Source organism: Chrysemys picta, chromosome 1 (genome assembly GCF_011386835.1).
Source record: "Chrysemys picta bellii isolate R12L10 chromosome 1, ASM1138683v2, whole genome shotgun sequence".
NCBI lineage: Eukaryota > Metazoa > Chordata > Testudines > Emydidae > Chrysemys > Chrysemys picta.
In genome coordinates this window covers 310,531,734-310,551,904 of record NC_088791.1, presented here as the reverse complement: position 1 = coordinate 310,551,904, position 20,171 = coordinate 310,531,734, and the positions used below count along the sequence as shown (strand labels likewise).

General features: G+C 40.5%; 1 protein-coding gene across 36 annotated transcripts in view; it reads left to right on the top strand.

The window, feature by feature from the left end:
• WASF3 (WASP family member 3) overlaps nucleotides 1-20,171 on the top strand; it is a 159,395-nt gene that overhangs the window by 67,919 nt on the left and 71,305 nt on the right. For 9 of the 36 annotated variants that reach the window (XM_065581414.1, XM_065581418.1, XM_065581399.1 and 6 more), the window contains one exon: nucleotides 8,014-8,102. The exons of 21 other annotated variants lie outside the window; for them this stretch is intronic. The gene's annotated coding sequence lies outside the window, so the exon portion shown is untranslated. Of the gene's footprint in view, nucleotides 1-8,009; nucleotides 8,103-20,171 lie in introns of all 36 variants that reach the window. 6 more of the 36 variants (XM_042842857.2, XM_042842853.2, XM_065581405.1 and 3 more) reach the window with 1 other exon arrangement.

Genomic DNA, 20,171 nt, shown 5'->3' with positions numbered 1-20,171 from the left:
TATGAGAAGAGATTAAAGAGGCTAGGACTTTTCAGCTTGGAAAAGAGGAGACTAAGGGGGGATATGATAGAGGTATATAAAATTATGAGTGATGTGGAGAAAGTAGATAAGGAAAAGTTATTTACTTATTCCCATAATACAAGAACTAGGGGTCACCAAATGAAACTAATAGGCAGCAGGTTTAAAACAAATAAAAGGTAGTTCTTCTTGACACAGTGCACAGTCAACTTATGGAACTCCTTACCTGAGGAGGTTGTGAAGGCTAGGACTATAACAGACTATAACGTTTAAAAGAGAACTGGATAAATTCATGGAGGTTAAGTCCATTAATGGCTAATTAATTGAAGTTTAATCCAGGCAAATCAGAAATAATACTTGGAGAAGGAAATTGGAAAAGGTGTTACTGGTGGAATATGTGCATCCATTTTAACGTGCAGTTTTGTTGTAGCTGTGTTAGTCCCAGGATATTAGAGAGACAAGGTGGGTGAGGTAATAACTTTTATTGGACCAACTTCTGTTGATGAGGTAGACAAGCTTTTACACAGAGCTTTTCTTTAGGTCTGGGAAATGTACTCAGAAACCAGATTGTTTAGCATAAGTAGTTAATACATATTTCAAGGGACCATTCAAGGTGAAGTGGCCTGTTAACACCCCTACAGGGTAAGGAAAAGGGGTGGGGGAAAGCTGGAGGGAGGTGGGGACAGGGTTTAAGAAGGTTACAGATTGTTGTAGTAAACCATAAATCCAGTGTATTTGTTCAGTCCATCATTTTTAGTATCTAGCAAAGTTATGAACTTAAGCTCTCTGACTCATCTTTTGAAGGTGTTGTGCAGGTTTCCTTTGAGTATGAGGATTGATAGGTTGGCTATAGAGTGATTGCTTGGTGAAAATGTACCATACCACTTGGGTATGGTACATTTCGCAGATGTGAAGAAGAGCTTTGTGTAAGCTCGAAAACTTATCTCTCATCAACATAAGTTGGTACAATAAAAGATATTCCCCCATCCTCCTTGTCTCTTGCATCCATTTTTATGGTAGTTTGCAGTTTGGGAGTGGTACTTTATTGCTCTTGAAGTCACAAGTGTCAGTGATGATGAAATGCATCGCCATATGTGTTTACACAGATAATGGCAGTCATTTCTTGCCAGTGTGGACCCTTGCCATAGTCATCTATGCCACTGTTGCTTCCCTACAGAATAAATGTGACTTGTGGTACATGGGAATCCTCTGGAAGATAATTTAAAAGCTTCAGTAGTACTGAATCTGGACAACCTTCCTGCTTAGGCCTTACCTGTCTATATGCAGTTTGAGCAACGATTTAACTAAATCAGTTTCTAAATTGATACAATAAAATTGTTTGAACTGTGTGTGGACCAACTGTTAGAAATTTGAACTATAAGGCACATACATTACTTGGTCTCCACACTTCTCTGGCTTTCTTTGCACTTTTTCAAGGTGTAATTTAAACCACTGATTGAGTTATAAAGCTCAGTGTAACTTACTTTAAAGCAAGAGGAACATTCAGAAGGGTGGACCAATTGTTTGATTTTGTTTTCAGTGGTTTTCATGGGCTTAGAAGAGAGTGACAAAATCTCAAGGGTTGATTTTTTTTCACACGTCATGTAAGGATTGTGTTCAGAAGATTTTATAGTATATGGAAACTTTCAATGGGGTCAGAGTGAACTATGTGACTTTCAACTCATGGGCAAAAAAAGTAGAGTCCTTACTATATAATCCCATCTCGTTGCTGAGTTCTCTAATACAGTATTAGTTGTTTCAGTAATGTTGGCAATTTTTACTCAATGAAGAGCAAATCCCATTGTGTTTCTCCATTAATTTCCTTTTGGTAGATTGAAGGAAACCTACTTGTCTAGGTTTAGTATAGAACAAAGTACTTCGAAAAAACAAAAAAAGAGAAAACACATAAACAGGTAAGAAATGGCTAATCTTTAATATGTGGTAAAGGATCAGTTGGCTTCAAATGGTCCTTTTGCTGGAAAATATAGAAGCTTTCTAGAAAGAAGGGCATGTACAGTAAGGAGTCCTTCTAGCAGGAGGAGCTAAAATAAGGCTGTTAAATGTGTGACATATACATTATTAGTTTGGCTTATTAAATTTTCAAAACCTATAATAATAATCAGACACAGGTTTGTTTGTGGTTAAATGTCTAACCTTGCTGCCTGAAGTCTGATGCTCCTGTTTTACATCTTTTCCTGCGTTAGTTTTTAATTTCTTCCAAAAGTAATATGGGCTGAAATGTTAAGACTTTAAGGGAGGGAAGATTTGTCTTTTTATTGCCTTTTTAACTGCACGAATCATGTGACCTTGATTCTATTTATAGAAAAAATGTGAGAGCCACTTACTTGAAATTTCTTTCTACATTTGATGTGATTACTTCCCTAAACCAAAAATATCAGTATTTGGATTGTTTTGGTATTTCTATATTAAAGTAGTATCACTACAGTATTTAACAGTATTTGAGTCAAAATATTGAAGAGTGCAGTGTATAAGACATGATTTTTGCTCTTTTTGAAAGTAAAACCTTTCTGATATGCTGCACAGCCTAGAAAATACAGGTGCATCATATATTTACCATATGTTCTCTTACTCAGTGCATCTTCCAATCTGGAGGTAACTACTACTACTGGTCCGGATCCTACCCATTTGTGACATGGGGCAACTCAACAGATTTTTTTTTTTAAATTCCCAGTTTGCACATGCTGTTGCACCTCCTGTCTTTCTACCGTTAAAGGTTTTCTCCTTTTCATCTTTCACAATTCCCTTCTCCAAGTAATCTTAGTCCGCCCTCTATAGTGGCCCCTTTGTCTTCAGAAGAAGGAATTTGAGATGTTTCTCTTCCACAGGGCAATGTGCTGCCAAACCAAAGTTGTCTGCCTCTTTATGCGCTGAAAAGAATGTTATTGAATCAGTGTCATCAGTATCTGTTTCACAGCAGCTTCTGACATATCAAAATAAAAGTAAGGGCTTGTCTACACTGGCAATTTACAGCACTGCAACTTTCTCGCTCGGGTGTGTGAAAAAACACCCCCCCGGAGCGCAGCAAGTTTCAGCGCTATAAAGTGCCAGTGTAGACAGGGCACCAGTGTTGGGAGCTACGCCTCTCGTGGAGGTGGGTGGTTTTTTTTTTTTTAAGAGCGCTGGGAGAGCTCTCTCCCAGTGCTGCGCCGCGACCACACAAGGCACACGGCAGTGCTTTAGCGTTGCCAGTGTAGACTAGCCCTAAGAGGTGCCCAAGTTTAACTAGAAGGCTCTGTTGTATGCTCTTTATGTGAGACCTGGACTCCCCCACCCCAGTCTGGCATGATGCCTTTCCTCTCACTCCCACCATGAAACGTTAATTCATTGTCTGATTTCTTTTTTTTTTTAAACAAGTCCTAATTTCACCAGAGACTTCTAAACAGATTCCACAGGGTGTAGAGTCTACAGATGTGGCAAGTAATCCTTATATGTATATTGACCCCTGTGGCTTTTAGTTATTTGAATCATCTCTTCTCTTCAGCACATTACCACAACAGGTCCTACATGTAGTCTGATTTCTAAATCACCCCACAGAAGAATCTGCTGTCACTGTCCCAGATAATTCAAATATCTCAATTACCTGTTAAACCCCCAAAGCAAAACACTAAATCTGACCTTAAGAGAAGTTTCAGTAAAGCTTGTGTCATGTTGAGAAAAGAAGCATTCGTAAAATACTCCTGGGGGAATTCTGCGCCACTGTGCATGCGCAGTATTTGTCCCCCACCAGATTTCTTTGCTTCCCCGTAGAAAAATGACTTTCTGATGGGGAAGGAAAGGGAAGCCACAAAAGCGGTGATACGATTCTTCCCAACAGTAGGTTTCAGGTGTCAGGGGAGCTGGCAGAGAGGTAAATCACTGTGGGGCAAGTGGCGGAACTGGGAAAGTCCCGGATGGTGCCTCCTACCCTGCATCGGGCTCAGCTGCTAGTCCTGGCTCGGCTGGGGAGGACAGGAATTCCTATTCCCTTGCATGATATCTGGGGCTGTCAGACCCATCCCCAGATTTCTCCACCGGCTGTAGGAAGCTCTGCAAATTGCCCCCACCCCTGCACTTCCTGCACCCATCGCTCCTCAGCTGCAGGGGGAGGGATCACTGTATGAGGAGCTGCTCCCCCATCCGCCCAACCCCTGTGCATCCAGACCCCCTCATACCCAGATCCTCCCGCTGAGCCTTACCCCCTGCACCCAGAAGTCCCACTTAGCTCCCCATATCCAGACCCTCCTGCTGAGCTCTATCCCTCCTACACCCAGACCCACCCCTGCTGAGCCCCAACCACCTTCATCTGGACCCCCCCTGCAGAGTCCCATTACCATTTGATCCAGATCCCCCCTGCATCTGAATCCCACACTGAGCCAGCCACACCCAGATTGCCCCACACAGAACCCTCTGAACCCACACTTGGATCCTGCCTTGCTGAGCCTGCCTGCCTGCCCGCCCACACCTGGTGCACCTGGCAAGGAGGGGCAGGGCCCTGAGGTGTTTCTGGGGCAGGCCCGGTCCTTGCACTGTGTCAGGGTTGGGTGAAACCTCACCGCTGAGTCCGTGTCCCAGAGGCGAACTGCACAGTGATCTCCCACCTCTGTGCAGCCAGGGGCCTGTGCTCCCCAGTATCATGCTGGAGCCTCCATATTCATTTGACAAATAAAATTTGCAGAATTTTTAATTTTTTGGCGCAGAGTGCCCTCAGGAGTAGTAAAAAGGGGGCAGGGTATGAGAGTAGACAGGCCAGGCTCATGATCACTCTGGCAGCTGCAAGAAAAAAGGTGAAGGCGAGGCCACAGTGATCAGTGGATAGGAAACAAAAGGGAGGTAAGAGCAGAAAAGATCATGCAGTCCATGACAGTGGCTGGTAATTTAGTAACAATGATGGTGGAAGGAGGGGGAAGCATCAACAACTGCCACATCAATGATGGCTGATGAAGTAAGAGCCTCCAAATCTTTTAGACCTTGGATAGAGTGGATGTGAGGCTGCTTCCACCTACTGCTTAGTGCATCTCCTTCTAGGCAGCACTAATGAAGTTCCCAGCCAATCCCAGGTCCGAACAGGTAGTTAAGACAGGTCACTGGGCAATCCTTTGTTAATTGAGTAATGCTGGCTATGGACTGATCTGCAGGAACACCTGGTCCTCAAGCCACTAACCCTTCCATGAGATTGTAGTGATACAGTTAAAGCTAGACTAAGCATCTATTCCTCCTTCAGGGGTTAGGGCAGTGGTTCTCAACCAGGGATATGCACACCCTGGGGGGCACGCAGAGATCTTCCAGGGGCGTACATCAACTCATCTATGTATTTGCCTAGCTTTACAAAGGGCTACATAAAAAGCCCTAGCAAAGTCAGTATAAATTAAAATTTCATACAGACAATGACTTGTTTGTACTGCTCTATATACTATACACTGAGATGTAAGTACAATATTTATATTCCAATTGATTTATTTTATAATTTTGTGGTAAAAATAAGGCAGTCAGCAATGGTTCAGTAATAGAGTGCTGGGACACTTTTGAATTTTTATGTCTGATGTTGTAAGCAAGTAGTTTTTAAGTGAGGTGAAACTTAGAGGTATGCAAGACAAAACAGACTCCTGAAAGGGGTACAATAGTCTGGAAAGTTTGAGAGCCACTGTGTTAGGGAACTGGATGCTTCCTCTTCTCAACTTCTGTAATGGAGTCCAAGTCTGAGGACTATCTTTGAGGACGATAATTATCTTTTGTTACTCTTTACTTTTTAGCATTGGACTTAGAATATTAAGATTTGAGCCATATAGATACTTTTCCTTGAAATCCCCTTTAGTTTTTTTTTCCATTGTAGAGAAGTTACTTCAGAAATGTAGCCTTTTAGTTGTCTCTCACCACTTATAGAAGGTCTTAAAAGGACAAAGTCGGTACATTTCCCAAAGTGGTTGGTTGATGGATTCTGGCCAATGCTTCCTCTTTTAAATGTTTCAGTTAAGACAACATGCTTCATGATGTAGAGCCTCACATTTTCACATTAAAGGTTTCAGTCAAGGATTTTTTTCTGTTCAAGTAATTTGAAAAGAGGCCTATTTCATCTCCGCCTTTGTAAAGTCCATGCCTACCTTTGATTCCTTTTGGATTACTTGCACTCGGAGAGGCTTCTTCAAATACCTCATTATAGTAGTAGTTTTCTTTTGCCTGGAAGTTACCCATGTTCTGTCCCATTTGTATGATCTGTTCATAAAAGCTTTTTGAACGAATGAAGCCTTGACTATCCTGCAATTCAGATGCAGACTTTTCAGTGCGCTTTTAAGCAACGTGTGCTCTTTGATTATAGTTCTCAGCAGCCAAAGAATTCATTTTTTATTTTTTTTTATATATCAGACCTTTTTACCATTAGCAACTTTCACATAGATCAGATTTGTACGTAAATCCATTTTGCCACATATTTCAGAGTTTTTTCTTATTGATGCAGAGGGACAAAGTTGTTTCATTTTTGTGAACTTTTTACTAAGACAAAGTTACAATAAAACATTACTATACTACATCATACATTACTTATTACTGATTCAGGATCATGTTACTATTCAGAGAACATGGCTAAAGATTCTGGCTTGCTGGCTAGGGAGCTCTCCTCTTCTGAGTATGCTAAAAATTTTTCTAAATACCTGTCCTCGTTTTGGCGCTTCTCTTGTGTACATACATCTGGGCACTCTACAAGTAGAGCAGCAATAATGGAAGTCAGCAGGATTTTATGATTAGAATATGGGTCTGAGTGATCCTGGATAAGTTACTTAACAGTGTTGAACTTCCATTTTCCCCACTGGTAAAAAGGAGATACTATAGCTACTTGTTGCATGAGGCGGCTTGTTAGTTTGTGAAAGTTTGAGATTCTGTGATGGAAATTACTGTATTAGAGCTAAGTAGTGTATTACATCATTGTGCATTCTGTATATTTGTAACAAATTGTATTGGAACTAGTTTGGGATCACCATATTTCTGACAAGTGGCAAAACAACATGAGATCTACTAAAATATTTTATCATACAACAAAGTCTTGTATTCGGTATATGGCTCACATTTTACAGAAAAGATGTTGGAGACTTTAATTTTATAATGGATAATGGTTTTCATGTCTCTGTCTGTAAAGCCAGGCAGCCTTAGTACCAGGAGTCAAACTGAATAGGCTTGATTGGGATGTGTATGTAAAAATTATAACACGTTGAAACCTATATATGACCTAAAACCTAAAAATGTGATTTTAAGATTCTATACCATATGATTTACAAGGGGTAGGCACAAAACCCATCTCCCTTTGTGACACTAAGCACCCTGTATTCACACCCTACACCAGTGGTTCTCAGACTTTTGTACTGGTGACCCCTTTCACATAGCAAGCCACTGAGTGCAACCCCTCTTATAAATTAAAAACACTTTTTAATATATTTAACACTATTATAAATGCTGGAGGCAAAGCAAGGTTTGGGGTGGAGGCTGACAGCTTGCAATCCCCATGTAATAACCTTGCGACCCCCTCAGGGGTCCCAACCCCCAGTTTGAGACCCCCTGCCCTACACACTATTGTAATAATCGTTGATCATTAATATTCTTGCATGAAGCATGTACATGATGTGTATTAAGTATTATAAAAGTGTATAGCATGTGGTCTTTTCTGGAAGCTAACAACACACTGATAATTGAATATTGTGAAATGTATGTATTAACACTGTATCAGGAAATATGGATACTTAATTATATTATGCTTTAAAGTCTGTGGCCAAACCGATAAGAAACAGGTTCCCTCCCAGACAGGAAAAGGCAGCTATTTATCTGTCTCCTATGTAAATTAAGCACAGTGGAATCAAAACTATGGATGCTCCATTTACATACAGGGGGATGGGAAGCCCACAAAATGGGGAAAAGCAGCATGAGGTCATCCTGCCTCTTGAAACCAAGTAATTGAACCTTGGAATATATAAGCACAGACAGAAACCCTCTTTGGCATCTATCATTAGACAGACACAAAGGAGAAGAGCTCTTGCAAGCTGAGAAAGCTGGGTCCTTCCATCAAGTGGGGAGGATTTGAAGTTTCTGGGAACAGAATATAGGTGAGAAACCATCTGTACTTTGTTAGATTAGATTAATTTAAATGCATGTGTTTTCACTTTTATTTGCTTGTAACTCTTTGACTTTATTCATTTTACCTGGCATCACTTAACCTATGTCCTGTTCTTAATACATTTGTTTTATTTACTATAAACTAATACAGTGCTGTGTTTAAATGGAAGTGTATATTTACCCCAGTTCAATTAATAAGATGTGATAGGTTTTTTGTGTCTTTAGGGAAACAAATGAACCTTTATTCTTTCTCTGAACTGTCCAGGAGAGAGCTGGACTTTGCAGAACACACAGTTTTGGGAAAATTTGGGACTAGGAGTGTGTTGGGATCATCTTGCTGGTTGTTAACCAAGCCTGGTGGAAGCCAGAGTAGAGCAGTGGGGCTGTAGACAGGCTGCTAGAGTCAGAGTGCTGAGACAGAGCTCTCTAGCATACCAGGGCTTCAGGGTGTGACCTGCATACTTGTAAACTGGTTGTGAGTGTCCCAGACTGGCAGCTAGAGCAGGAAAGCATTGGAAGGCATCCAGACTTGCAGGGCAAGTGATGACACAACTCCTCATTGCACTCCTAACTCTGTGACACTCATCTGAAAGCAAACCTGCCTGGCTTTCTATAGCCAGCATGTTGTTTTTATAGTGCTGATGGATTGAGAAAATGGATTTTAAACTCAATACTTGTCTAGGACTGAATATTGTCCATTCTGGACTTGAGCTTGTGTTATTTTGGTGAACGTCTATATGTGGGGGTTTAGATAGAAATATTTCCCTACTGGACTGGCTTAAAAAAAACAAAAAAAAAACAAAACCCAATGCAGTGACTGATGGAAGTTGTTTAGAGATATGGAGCATCGGCAATAGTCCTGGATGAGATGGATAAAAGAATAAGGTAGAGGGGAAGTGGACAAAGGTGCATGTAAATGGCGTTTATCACAAGGTCCTCTGTTTATCAGATATGTCACTGGCCATGTATGTATGAAGGGAGAAGGGACCCAATAATGGTCCAACTAGGACATTTTATTGGGCCAATTTTTAAAATGTTAAAAACAGAAGGGATGTTTTTAAATAGAATGTATTTCAGCACCTTAAAACCTACCACAGAAAAGGTATGATAACCCAGTAACCTAAGACACAATGGGATCTCAAAGTATCACTGGTCTACAATTTTTGAGAAGTCGTCTGCTTCAGAGATAAAATGTGCTATTTATTATGTATTTTGATGTGCTGAATTCAAATGACAATTAAAACAACTGATTGGCTACTGTTTCTAAGATATTTAAGTTTTTACATTTTATGTCTATGTATATTGTGTAGATAGTAGAGTTTTAATCATAAATTGTAAACCTAGGTCTTTTCATGTATTTATGGTTGCTTTACATGATAATATTTCACCTGTCCTGTTTATGTAACACTTTAAAAATCAGCAAAAGGGTTATATAAATAAAATTTATTATGAAACAAAAGGCAAAAAAATATTCTGTACATAGTTTAGTCCTATTCAGTGTCTAGTCGGCGCTTCTTGGCTTGTCTCTTGTATTCATTAAATGGGCATCTCTTGTCACTGTCCAGCAATAATCTGCAAGCATTGATGGGCTCCATTTGCCCTGATGGCATTTCTCCATTGTTGCAATGACCTGGTGAAATCGCTCGCCGTGCTCGTCGCTCACTGCTCCGCAGTTCGGTGGAAAAAAATCTAGATGAGAGTGCAAAAAATGTATCTTTAGTGACATGTTGCAACCAAGGCTTTTGTATGCCTTGAGGAGGTTTTCCACCAACAACCTGTAGTTGTCTACCTTGTTGTTTCCGAGAAAATTTATTGCCACTAACTGGAAGGCTTTCCATGCCGTCTTTTCCTTGCCACGCAGTGCATGGTCAAATGCATCATCTTGAAGAAGTTCACGAATCTGACCAACAACAAAGACACCTTCCTTTATCTTAGCTTCACTTAACCTTGGAAATTTTCCACGGAGGTACTTGAAAGCTGCTTGTGTTTTGTCAATGGCCTTGACAAAGTTCTTCATCAGACCCAGCTTGATTTGTAAGGGTGGTAACAAAATCTTCCTTGAGTCAACAAGTGGTGGATGCTGAACACTTTTCCTCCCAGGCTCCAATGACTGTCGGAGTGGCCAATCTTTCTTGATGTAGTGGGAATCTCTTGCACGACTATCCCATTCGCAGAGAAAACAGCAGTACTTTGTGTATCCAGTCTGCAGACCAAGCAAGAGAGCAACAACCTTCAAATCGCCACAACGCTGCCACTGATGTTGGTCATAGTTTATGCACCTCAAAAGTTGTTTCATGTTGTCATAGGTTTCCTTCATATGGACTGCATGACCAACTGGAATTGATGGCAAAACATTGCCATTATGCAGTAAAAGAGCTTTAAGACTCTTCTTCGATGAATCAATGAATAGTCTCCACTCCTCTGGATCGTGAACGATGTTGAGGGCTGCCATCACACCATCGATGTTGTTGCAGGCTACAAGATCACCTTCCATGAAGAAGAATGGGACAAGATCCTTTTGACGGTCACAGAACATGGAAACCCTAACATGACCTGCCAGGAGATTCCACTGCTGTAGTCTGGAGCCCAACAGCTCTGCCTTACTCTTGGGGAGTTCCAAATCCCTGACAAGGTCATTCAGTTCACCTTGTGTTATGAGGTGTGGTTCAGAGGAGGAGGATGGGAGAAAATGTGGGTCCTGTGACATTGATGGTTCAGGACCAGAAGTTTCATCCTTTTCCTCTTCCTCATCTGGCTCAAGTGAGAATGATTCTGGTGCATCAGGAACCGGCAGTCCTTCTCCGTGGGGTACTGGGCGTATAGCTGATGGAATGTTTGGATAATGCACAGTCCACTTTTTCTTCTTTGACACACCTTTCCCAACTGGAGGCACCATGCAGAAGTAACAATTGCTGGTATGATCTGTTGGCTCTCTCCAAATCATTGGCACTGCAAAAGGCATAGATTTCCTGTTCAACCACTGGCGAAGATTTGTTGCACAAGTGTTGCAGCATATGTGCGGGGCCCACCTCTTGTCCTGATCTCCAATTTTGCAGCCAAAATAAAGGTGATAGGCTTTCTTAACCATAGTGGTTATACTGCGCTTTTGTGATGCAAAAGTCACTTCACAACAAACATAGCAGAAGTTATCTGCACTGTTCACACAAGTATGAGGCATCTCTGCTCACTTTGGCTAAACAGAAATGTGTCCCTTTGCAAAATCAAACACTGACAAATAAGAGAGCATGACACTGTATGATTTCTAGAGCTGATACAGAGCAATTTGTTCAGCAGAGTGATGTAAGCTTCGTTATGATTGCATCATCCATGACTTCTAGGAATAACATGATGCAATTCATATCATGTATGACGCAATACCAGCTTCAGATTGCATCATTCATTGTTCTGCCTAAAGAGATTTAGATGGGGCTACTATAAGGTGGGTGCATAACTGGCTGGATAACCGTACTCAGAGAGTTGTTATTAATGGTTCCCAATCCTGCTGGAAAGGCGTAACGAGTGGGGTACTGCAGGGGTCTGTTTTGGGACCGGCTCTGTTCAATATCTTCATCAACGACGTAGATATTGGCATAGAAAGTACGCTTATTAAGTTTGCGGATGATACCAAACTGGGAGGGATTGCAACTACTTTGGAGGACAGGGTCATAATTCAAAATGATCTGGACAAATTGGAGAAATGGTCTGAGTTAAACAGGATGAAGTTTAACAAAGACAAGTGCAAAGTGCTCCACTTAGGAAGGAAAAATCAATTTCACACATACAGAATGGGAAAAGACTGTCTAGGAAGGAGTACGGCAGAAAGGGATCTAGGGGTTATAGTGGACCACAAGCTAAATATGAGTCAACAGTGTGATGCTGTTGCAAAAAAAGCAAACATGATTCTGGGATGTATTAACGGGTGTGTTGTGAGCAAGACACGAGAAGTCATTCTTCCGCTCTACTCTGCTCTGGTCAGGCCTCAGCTGGAGTATTGTGTCCAGTTCTGGGCGCCGCATTTTAAAAAAGATGTGGAGAAATTGGAAAGGGTCCAAAGAAGAGCAACAAGAATGATTAAAGGTCTTGAGAACATGACCTATGAAGGAAGGCTGAAAGAATTGGGTTTGTTTAGTTTGGAAAAGAGAAGACTGAGAGGGGACATGATAGCAGTTTTCAGGTATCTAAAAGGGTGTCATAAGGAGGAGGGAGAGAACTTGTTCACCTTAGCCTCTAAGGATAGAACCAGAAACAATGGGTTTAAACTGCAACAAGGGAGGTCTAGGTTGGACATTAGGAAAAAGTTCCTAACTGTCAGGGTGGTTAAACACTGGAACAAATTGCCTAGGGAGGTTGTGGAATCTCCGTCTCTGGAGATATTTAAGAGTAGGTTAGATAAATGTCTATCAGGGATGGTCTAGACAGTATTTGGTCCTGCCATGCGGGCAGGGGACTGGACTCAATGACCTCTCGAGGTCCCTTCCAGTCCTATAATCTATGAATCTATGAATAATATTCAACCTAAACCTCCCCCATTGCAACTTGAGACCATTACTCCTTGTTCTGTCATCTGGTACCACTGAGAACAGTCTAAATCCATCCTCTTTTGAACCCCCTTTCAGGTAGTTGAAAGCAGCTAGCAAATCCCCCCTCATTCTTCTCTTCTGCAGACTAAACAATCCCAGTTCCCTCAGCCTCTCCTCATAAGTCATGTGCTCCAGACCCCTAATCATTTTTGTTGCCCTCCGCTGGACTCCAATTTTTCCACATCCTTCTTGTAGTGTGGGGTCCAAAACTGGACACAGTACTCCAGATGAGGCCTCACCAATGTCGAATAGAGGGGAATGATCACGTCCCTCGATTTGCTGGCAATGCCCCTACTTATACAGCCCCAGATGCCGTGAGCCTTCTTGGCAACAAGGCACACTGTTGACTCATATCCAGCTTCTCATCCACTGTAACCCCTAGGTCCTTTTCTACAGAACTGCTGTCCAGCCATTCGGTCCCAGGTCTGTAGCAGTGCTCCGTCCTAAGTGCAGGATTCTGCAGTTGTCCTTGTTGAACCTCATCAGATTTCTTTTGGCCCAATCCTCTAATTTGTCTAGGTCCCTCTGTATCCTATCCCTACCCTCCAGCGTATCTACCACTCCTCCCAGTTTAGTGTCATCTGCAAACTTGCTGAGTGTGCAGTCCATGCCATCCTCCAGATCATTAATGAAGATATTGAACAAAACCGGCTCCAGGACTGACCCTTGGGGCACTCCACTTGATACCGGCTGCCAAGTAGACATGGAGCCATTGATCACTACCCGTTGAGCCCGACGATCTAGCCAGCTTTCTGTCTACCTTATAGTCCATTCATCCAGCCCATGCTTCTTTAACTTGCTGGGAAGAATACTGTGGGAGACCGAATCGAAAGCTTTGCTAAAGTCAAGGAATAACACATCCACTGCTTTCCCCTCATCCACAGAGCCCGTTATCTCATCATAGAAGGCAATTAGGTTACTCAGGCATGACTTGCCCTTGGTGAATCCATGATGACTTATTCCTGATCACTTTCCTCTCCTCTAAGTGCATCAGAATTGATTCCTTGAGGACCTGTTCCATGATTTTTCCAGGGACTGAGGTGAGGCAGACTGACCTGTAGTTCCCAGGATCCTCCTCCTTCCCTTTTTTAAAGATGTGCATTACATTAGCCTTTTTCCAGTCATCCGGGATCTCCCCCGATCGCCATGCGTTTTCAAAGATAATGGCCAATGGCTCTGCACTCACATCCGCCAACTCCTTTAGCACCCTCGGATTCAGCGCATCCGGCTCCATGGACTTGTGCTCGTCCAGTTTTTCTAAATAGTCCTGAACCATTTCTTTCTCCACAGAGGGCTGGTCACCTCCTCTCCATGCTGTGCTGCCCAGTGCAGTAGTCTGGGAGTTGACCTTGTTCGTGAAGACAGAGGCAAAAAAAGCATTGAGTACATTAGCCTTTCCCACATCCTCTGTCACTAGATTGCCTCCCTTATTCAGTAAGGGTCCCACACTTTCCTTGACTTTCTTCTTGTTGCTAACATACCTGAAGAAACCCAAGTGTGATTTGGCCTTCCTGATTTCACTCCTGCATGCCTGAGCAATATTTTTATACTCCTTCTTGGTCATTTGTCCAATCTTCCACTTCTTGTAAGCTTCTTTTTTGTGTTTAAGATCAGCAAGGATTTCACTGTTAAGCGAAGCTGGTCGCCTGCCATATTTACTATTCTTTCTACACATCGGGATGGTTTGTTCCTGTAACCTCAATAAGGATTCTTTAAATTACAGCCAGCTCTCCTGGAGCTGTCAGAGTTGTCAGATTCAGAATTAATTTACAGATAGTTTTCTAAAGACCTGTCTGTCCATGTATTCATGTTGATGGAGTGGGTTTATAGGACTGCTCTTCTGAGCAAAACTTTTAGTATGAAATCACTATCAAGAAAATGTTTTGGTCCAATCCAAAAGAAGATACTGAAGCAAAGTCCTCATGGTTTGGCACAAGTTAAGATTAAACAGTATGGAGTTGGGCTGGGAAAAGGAGTAAAATTCAGGGGTTTAAAATTCTTTCTGGCAAAGATTAATTCAGTTAAAACTAATTTAAAACTGTTTTCTTCTACTGAATTTCTGGTAATATTAAAATGCTTGTAACATCCAAGTGATTAGTATTCCTATTTCCTTTTAAAGCTGCACACACAAAAGAGTGTAAACTTAAAGCATATATTGTAAAAATATTCACAGTACCAGCCATCTGACTTTTGTACATTGTTAATGTTTAAGCCACAACTTCCTCTTTTTTCTGTGTAGTTCGTTAGTTGGTGTATTTATAAGATAAAGCTGACTGCGCAGCTTGTCCTAAAGTTGCTGTTTAGCTGGTTGGAACTGCAGTCTTTGTCTGCACAGTAAAGGCTGCCATACCTCTTAAATAGGCATTAATAATAATGAATTATTGTAACTCAGAGGGATGAGTTGATGTTGGATTGAGACTCTTTCCAGGAAGTTGCTTAATCTGAAGCCTGTGAATATCCTATAGTTTACTGTGTAGATAAACTAGGGCTGGCAAGCGATTGAAAATATAAATCGTGATTAATTGCACTGTTAATAATCGAATACCATTTATTTAAATATTTTGGGATGTTTTCTACATTTTCAAATATATTGATTTCAATTACAACACAGAATACAATGTTTACATTGTTCACTTTATATTTATTTTTGATTAAAAGTATTTGCACTGTTAAAAAAAACAAAATAAAGTATTTTTCCACTTATCTGATACAAGTACTGTAGTGCAGTCTCTTTATCGTGGAAGTTGAACTTACAAATGTAGAATTATGCACAAAAAAACTGCATTAAAAAATAAAACAATATAAAATTTTAGAGCCTGCAAGTCCACTCAGTCCTCCTACTTCTTCAATCACTCAGACAAACAAGTTTGTTTACATTTGCAGGAGATAATGCTGCCTGCTTCTTGTTTACAATGTCACCTGAAAGTGAGAACAGGCATTCTCATGGCACTGTTGTAATTGGTGTTGCAAGATATTTACGTGCCAAATGCGATATAGATTAACCCAGATAATTAGAGCAATCATAGGAGAAAATGCACCCCTCCTTATAAGCCAATTATTTAAAAAATAATTCACTCCCCACCAACCAATCATGGATTCCTTCCAGTGATCCTCAAGGAATGATATAATAAAAATACTAACCAACTCTTAAAACCCTTAAAAAATACCAATGTATATGCCTAAAAAAAAAAAAGTGGAACTGAAGGTTCACCTTATAAACACCACAAAAATACCAAACCACTGGGGAATAGGGGTTAAAATAGAGGGTCCCTATGGGAATACCACCTGGAGTTCCAACTACCCACAATTAACATATCAGTGGAATGAGCCTGTTAAGACAGGAACAGTACTAACTGTTATTGTGGGATACTGTTCAATACCCCGTAGTGAATTGAACCTATCGTTCCCGAACACATGCACCAAAACCTGGACCAAACACTATGCATTCTAAAAAGGTACCCCAATTAAAATAAAAAAAACCAAAGTTGTTTGTAACTCAAGTTAATCCAGTAAAAGTTTTGTTAAATCTACTATTAGTAAAAATAAAAATTAGTATGTATTGGACTCAGTTGAACAGGTCTAAATTGGAACCCAAATGTTCACCCTACTCCCTTCCTATTATAACAGCCTAAATAAAAACATATCAACACTCCAGTAACCAAGCAAAACAAAATGTAGTAGACACAATATTAAAAAAAGTTGGCTTTAAAGCAAAAATTATAATTACCGTAGACCTGAAGGTAATTAAAAATAAGTTGTTTCTTGTCACAACTGCAAAATAGTCTCATTCACAAGTGGGCAAATACTGTTGATTTGGTACAAGTAGGTCTGGTAACCTAAAAGCAACATAAAATATGTGGCGGTGGCTAAACACCACCTCCTGGTTGCTGTATAAACAACAAACAAAAATAAAAAATAAAACTGCCTTGGCCATGAAATGTACTAAAATGCAAATTCTTAGTTTAGCATCACTTGAACACAAAATGTTTTGGGTAATATCTGGGAATGTTCGGGTATTAACACATATTTTAAAGCAAGAAAAAAACGTCCTTGTTTAACACGTACAAATATTAAAAAAAAATGCAATGTTTCCAGCATTGTTAAGCCTCATTTGTTATTAGGTAAAATTTATTGTTAAAATTGCTCACCAACAGTCTGTAAAAACAAAAATATAAAAAGTGAGCCCACACCCAAAATTAACCATGGAATCCTTTTAGCTACCCTGGTTATAGGTCAGTAAGCTTAAAAAAAAAATTATTAAATACCCAAGGGTATACAAAATGGAGCCCTCAAAAATGGGTGTTCTTGTCCCTACCACAGAACCATGCAGCAAAAACACATCACTGGGAACATATGTATAAAATAAACTAAAAAAGTTAACTCAGTTTTTACAACAAACAAAAAAAGATAGGGAAGCGTGTCATTCAAATATTACATGCCAATGGAAACATGCTAAAAATTGCTAAGTCTAAAAAAGAACTGACAGCATATCATTGGTACAATGTTTTTACAGGCTGGTTCCCCGACCTCTAAGGGCACATTGTCTATTTTGTTTCACCAATTACTAGTTGTGTTAATATTGTCCTGTGTTTGCTTGCTAGAAATCTGTTGTATGTGCTGTTAAACAAAAAAAAGTTAGTTAAATTACAACCACAAGCTCAAATTGTCTCTCAGTATATTGCAATGAAACAATTGTATAAAATATGATCCACTCAAGAATTGTTCTTGAGGGGTCAAAAGGGAGACATAGTAATAAAATTTTGTTTGTATTAATGTAATTTAAAATGAAAAATAAAAAATAATGTAGCATGTATTAAATGTATTAGTGTATGATTTGATCATATCTTGCCAGCTACCCTTTTTAAATAACAGAAAGGAATGGCCTAATGGGCCATTGGTAAAAATAGATCTGCGAGAATCTGTGTCTGGGCTGATTTCAAGGCAGTAACAAACCTTTGAGGGTCACGAATTTGTTGTAGGTTTAGCATTTTAAAATAAGTAAAATAATACAATAATTGTTTTTCTTTTGCATTGCAATTTGATGTTCCTTTTCAAAATGTTCTGTGTAAATTAATTCTGTTTTATGTGTAAATAAGAAATATATGTGTTAAAATAAGTGTAAAGGCCATCGCAGAACCAAATGTACAAGGAAGGAACCAAAGACTGATGCAAGGGCACCAGGAGGCTGCAACATGCTCCTGTTGAAATGTCAAAAAAGGGCAAATTAACAACTCTAAAAATAAAACAAGCACCTATCAATAAAAACAAAATAGTTGTAATAAAAAATATTTTAAAAAAAAAGTACTCGTCAAACAACAATTAATTACAGCCTAACAAAGCAAAACTCATTCGTCCCAATTAAAAAAAAATCACTATATAAACAGGCTGCCTTGCCATGAAACTTTGGATTCATCCTGCCAAGACTTCCCCAAAGCATTGTGTTGTGACCTACGGAACCCGGCTCCTCCCTACCGGTGATCAACCTAGCTGGCCACTAGGTTGATCCGGACTGGTAACTATAACATTGACTGGTGGAACAGTGTGCATGGTATGTGTATATGTAACTAAAAAGCATATGCTAACTGCTGTATTCTCAATAAATGCGACATGTTGCCTTCTCCCCTATTAAAAAAAAAATCTCATGTGCTTTGTATAAGAATAATACTTTCATGCTCCAACCACCATTCCAGGGGACATGCTGATGACGGGTTCTGCTCGATAACAATCCAAAGCAGAGCAGACCAACACATGTTCATTTTCATTATCTAAGTCAGATGCCACCAGCAGATGATTTTCTTTTTTGGTGGTTCGGATTCTGTAATGGCTGAGCCATTACAAACATTGAATCTATCTCCCCTTGTAAGTATTCTCACACTTCTTATCAAACTGTCTGTACTGGGCTATCTTGATTATCACTTCAAAAGTTTTTTTTCTCTTACTTAATTGGCCTTTCAGAGTTGGTAAGACAACTCCCACCTGTTCATGCTCTCTGTATGTGTGTGTATATATATCTCCTCAATATATGTTTCACTCTATATGCATCCGAAGAAGTGGGCTGTAGTCCACGAAAGCTTATGCTCTAATAAATTTGTTAGTCTCTAAGGTGCCACGAGCACTCCTGTTCTGTTCTTTTTGCGGATTCTGTAGTTTCCGCATAGGAGTGTTGCTCTTTGAAGACTTCTGAAAGCATGCTCCACACCTCGTCCCTCTCTTATTTTGGATGGCACTTCAGATTCTTAAGCCTTGGGTCGAGTGCTGTAGGTATCTTTAGAAATCTCACATTGGTACTGTGACGTTGCACTCTATATGATTTTATGAAAATATGCTAATGAGTTTGAATATAATGTAACTGAAATATGCTTCATGCAAAAGGTCTCTTGTAAGGTATCGTTACAAAGCTTATAATCTACTGAGTGTGGTCATCCTATTTGTATAAATGTACCACTCTTGTATCTGAAACTAGAAATATGAAATATAACTCTGAGGGCCTATTGTAATTATGCAAAGTGTGGGCCATTAATGGTGGTTTGGTATCTTGATGACTCCCATTAACTAGGACAATTGTCTGTAGATGGCTCTGTTTTACTGGTAAGTCTTCCTGTATACATGTATGCTGGCAAGTGGATAATGAAGTCTTACAGTGACATGTGATCATGTCACCTGAACTGGAATCCATCTTTAATCTGGTGCTTTTCCATTGAGAAGGGGGGTGGGTGGGAACCCAGAGGGACAAAGGACACCCGCCTTATGCAAAAGATACATAAATGGGTGGAAGAGAACAAAGAGGGGCAGCCATCATGAGGAATCCCCTAGCTACCACCTGAGCTGGAACAAGGGCTGTACCAGGGAGAGGATTGTGCCCAGACTAGGAAGGTGTCCAGTCTGTGAAAAAAGCACATTGAAACATCTCTGAGGGTGAGATTTTATCTGTATTCAGTCTTATTACTGTATTAGACTTACATTTGCGTGTTTTATTTTATTTTACTTGGTAATTCACTTTGTTCTGTCTGTTACTACTTGAAACCACTTAAATCCTACTTTCTGTATTTAATAAAATAACTTTTTACTTATTAATTAACCCACAGTATGCATTAATATCTGGGGGGGGCGGCTCTAGCTTTTTTGCCTCCCCAAGCACGGCAGGCAGGCTGCCTTCGGTGGCATGCCTGCGGGAGGTCCCCGGTCCCGTGGATTCGGTGGCATGCCTGCGGGAGGTCCGCCAGTCCCGTGGCTTCTGCGTACCCGCCGCCGAACCTGCGGGACCAGCGGACCTCCCGCAGGCATGCCGCCGAAGGCACGCGCTTGGAGCGCTGGTGCCTGGAGCCGCCACTGATACCTGGTGGGGGGAGGAGGGGGAAACAGCTGTGCATATCTTTCTATCAGTGTTATAGAGGGTGAACAGTTTATGAGTTTATCCTGTATAAGTTTTATGCAGGCTAAAACGGATTCATTTGGGGTTTGGACCCCATTGGGAGTTGG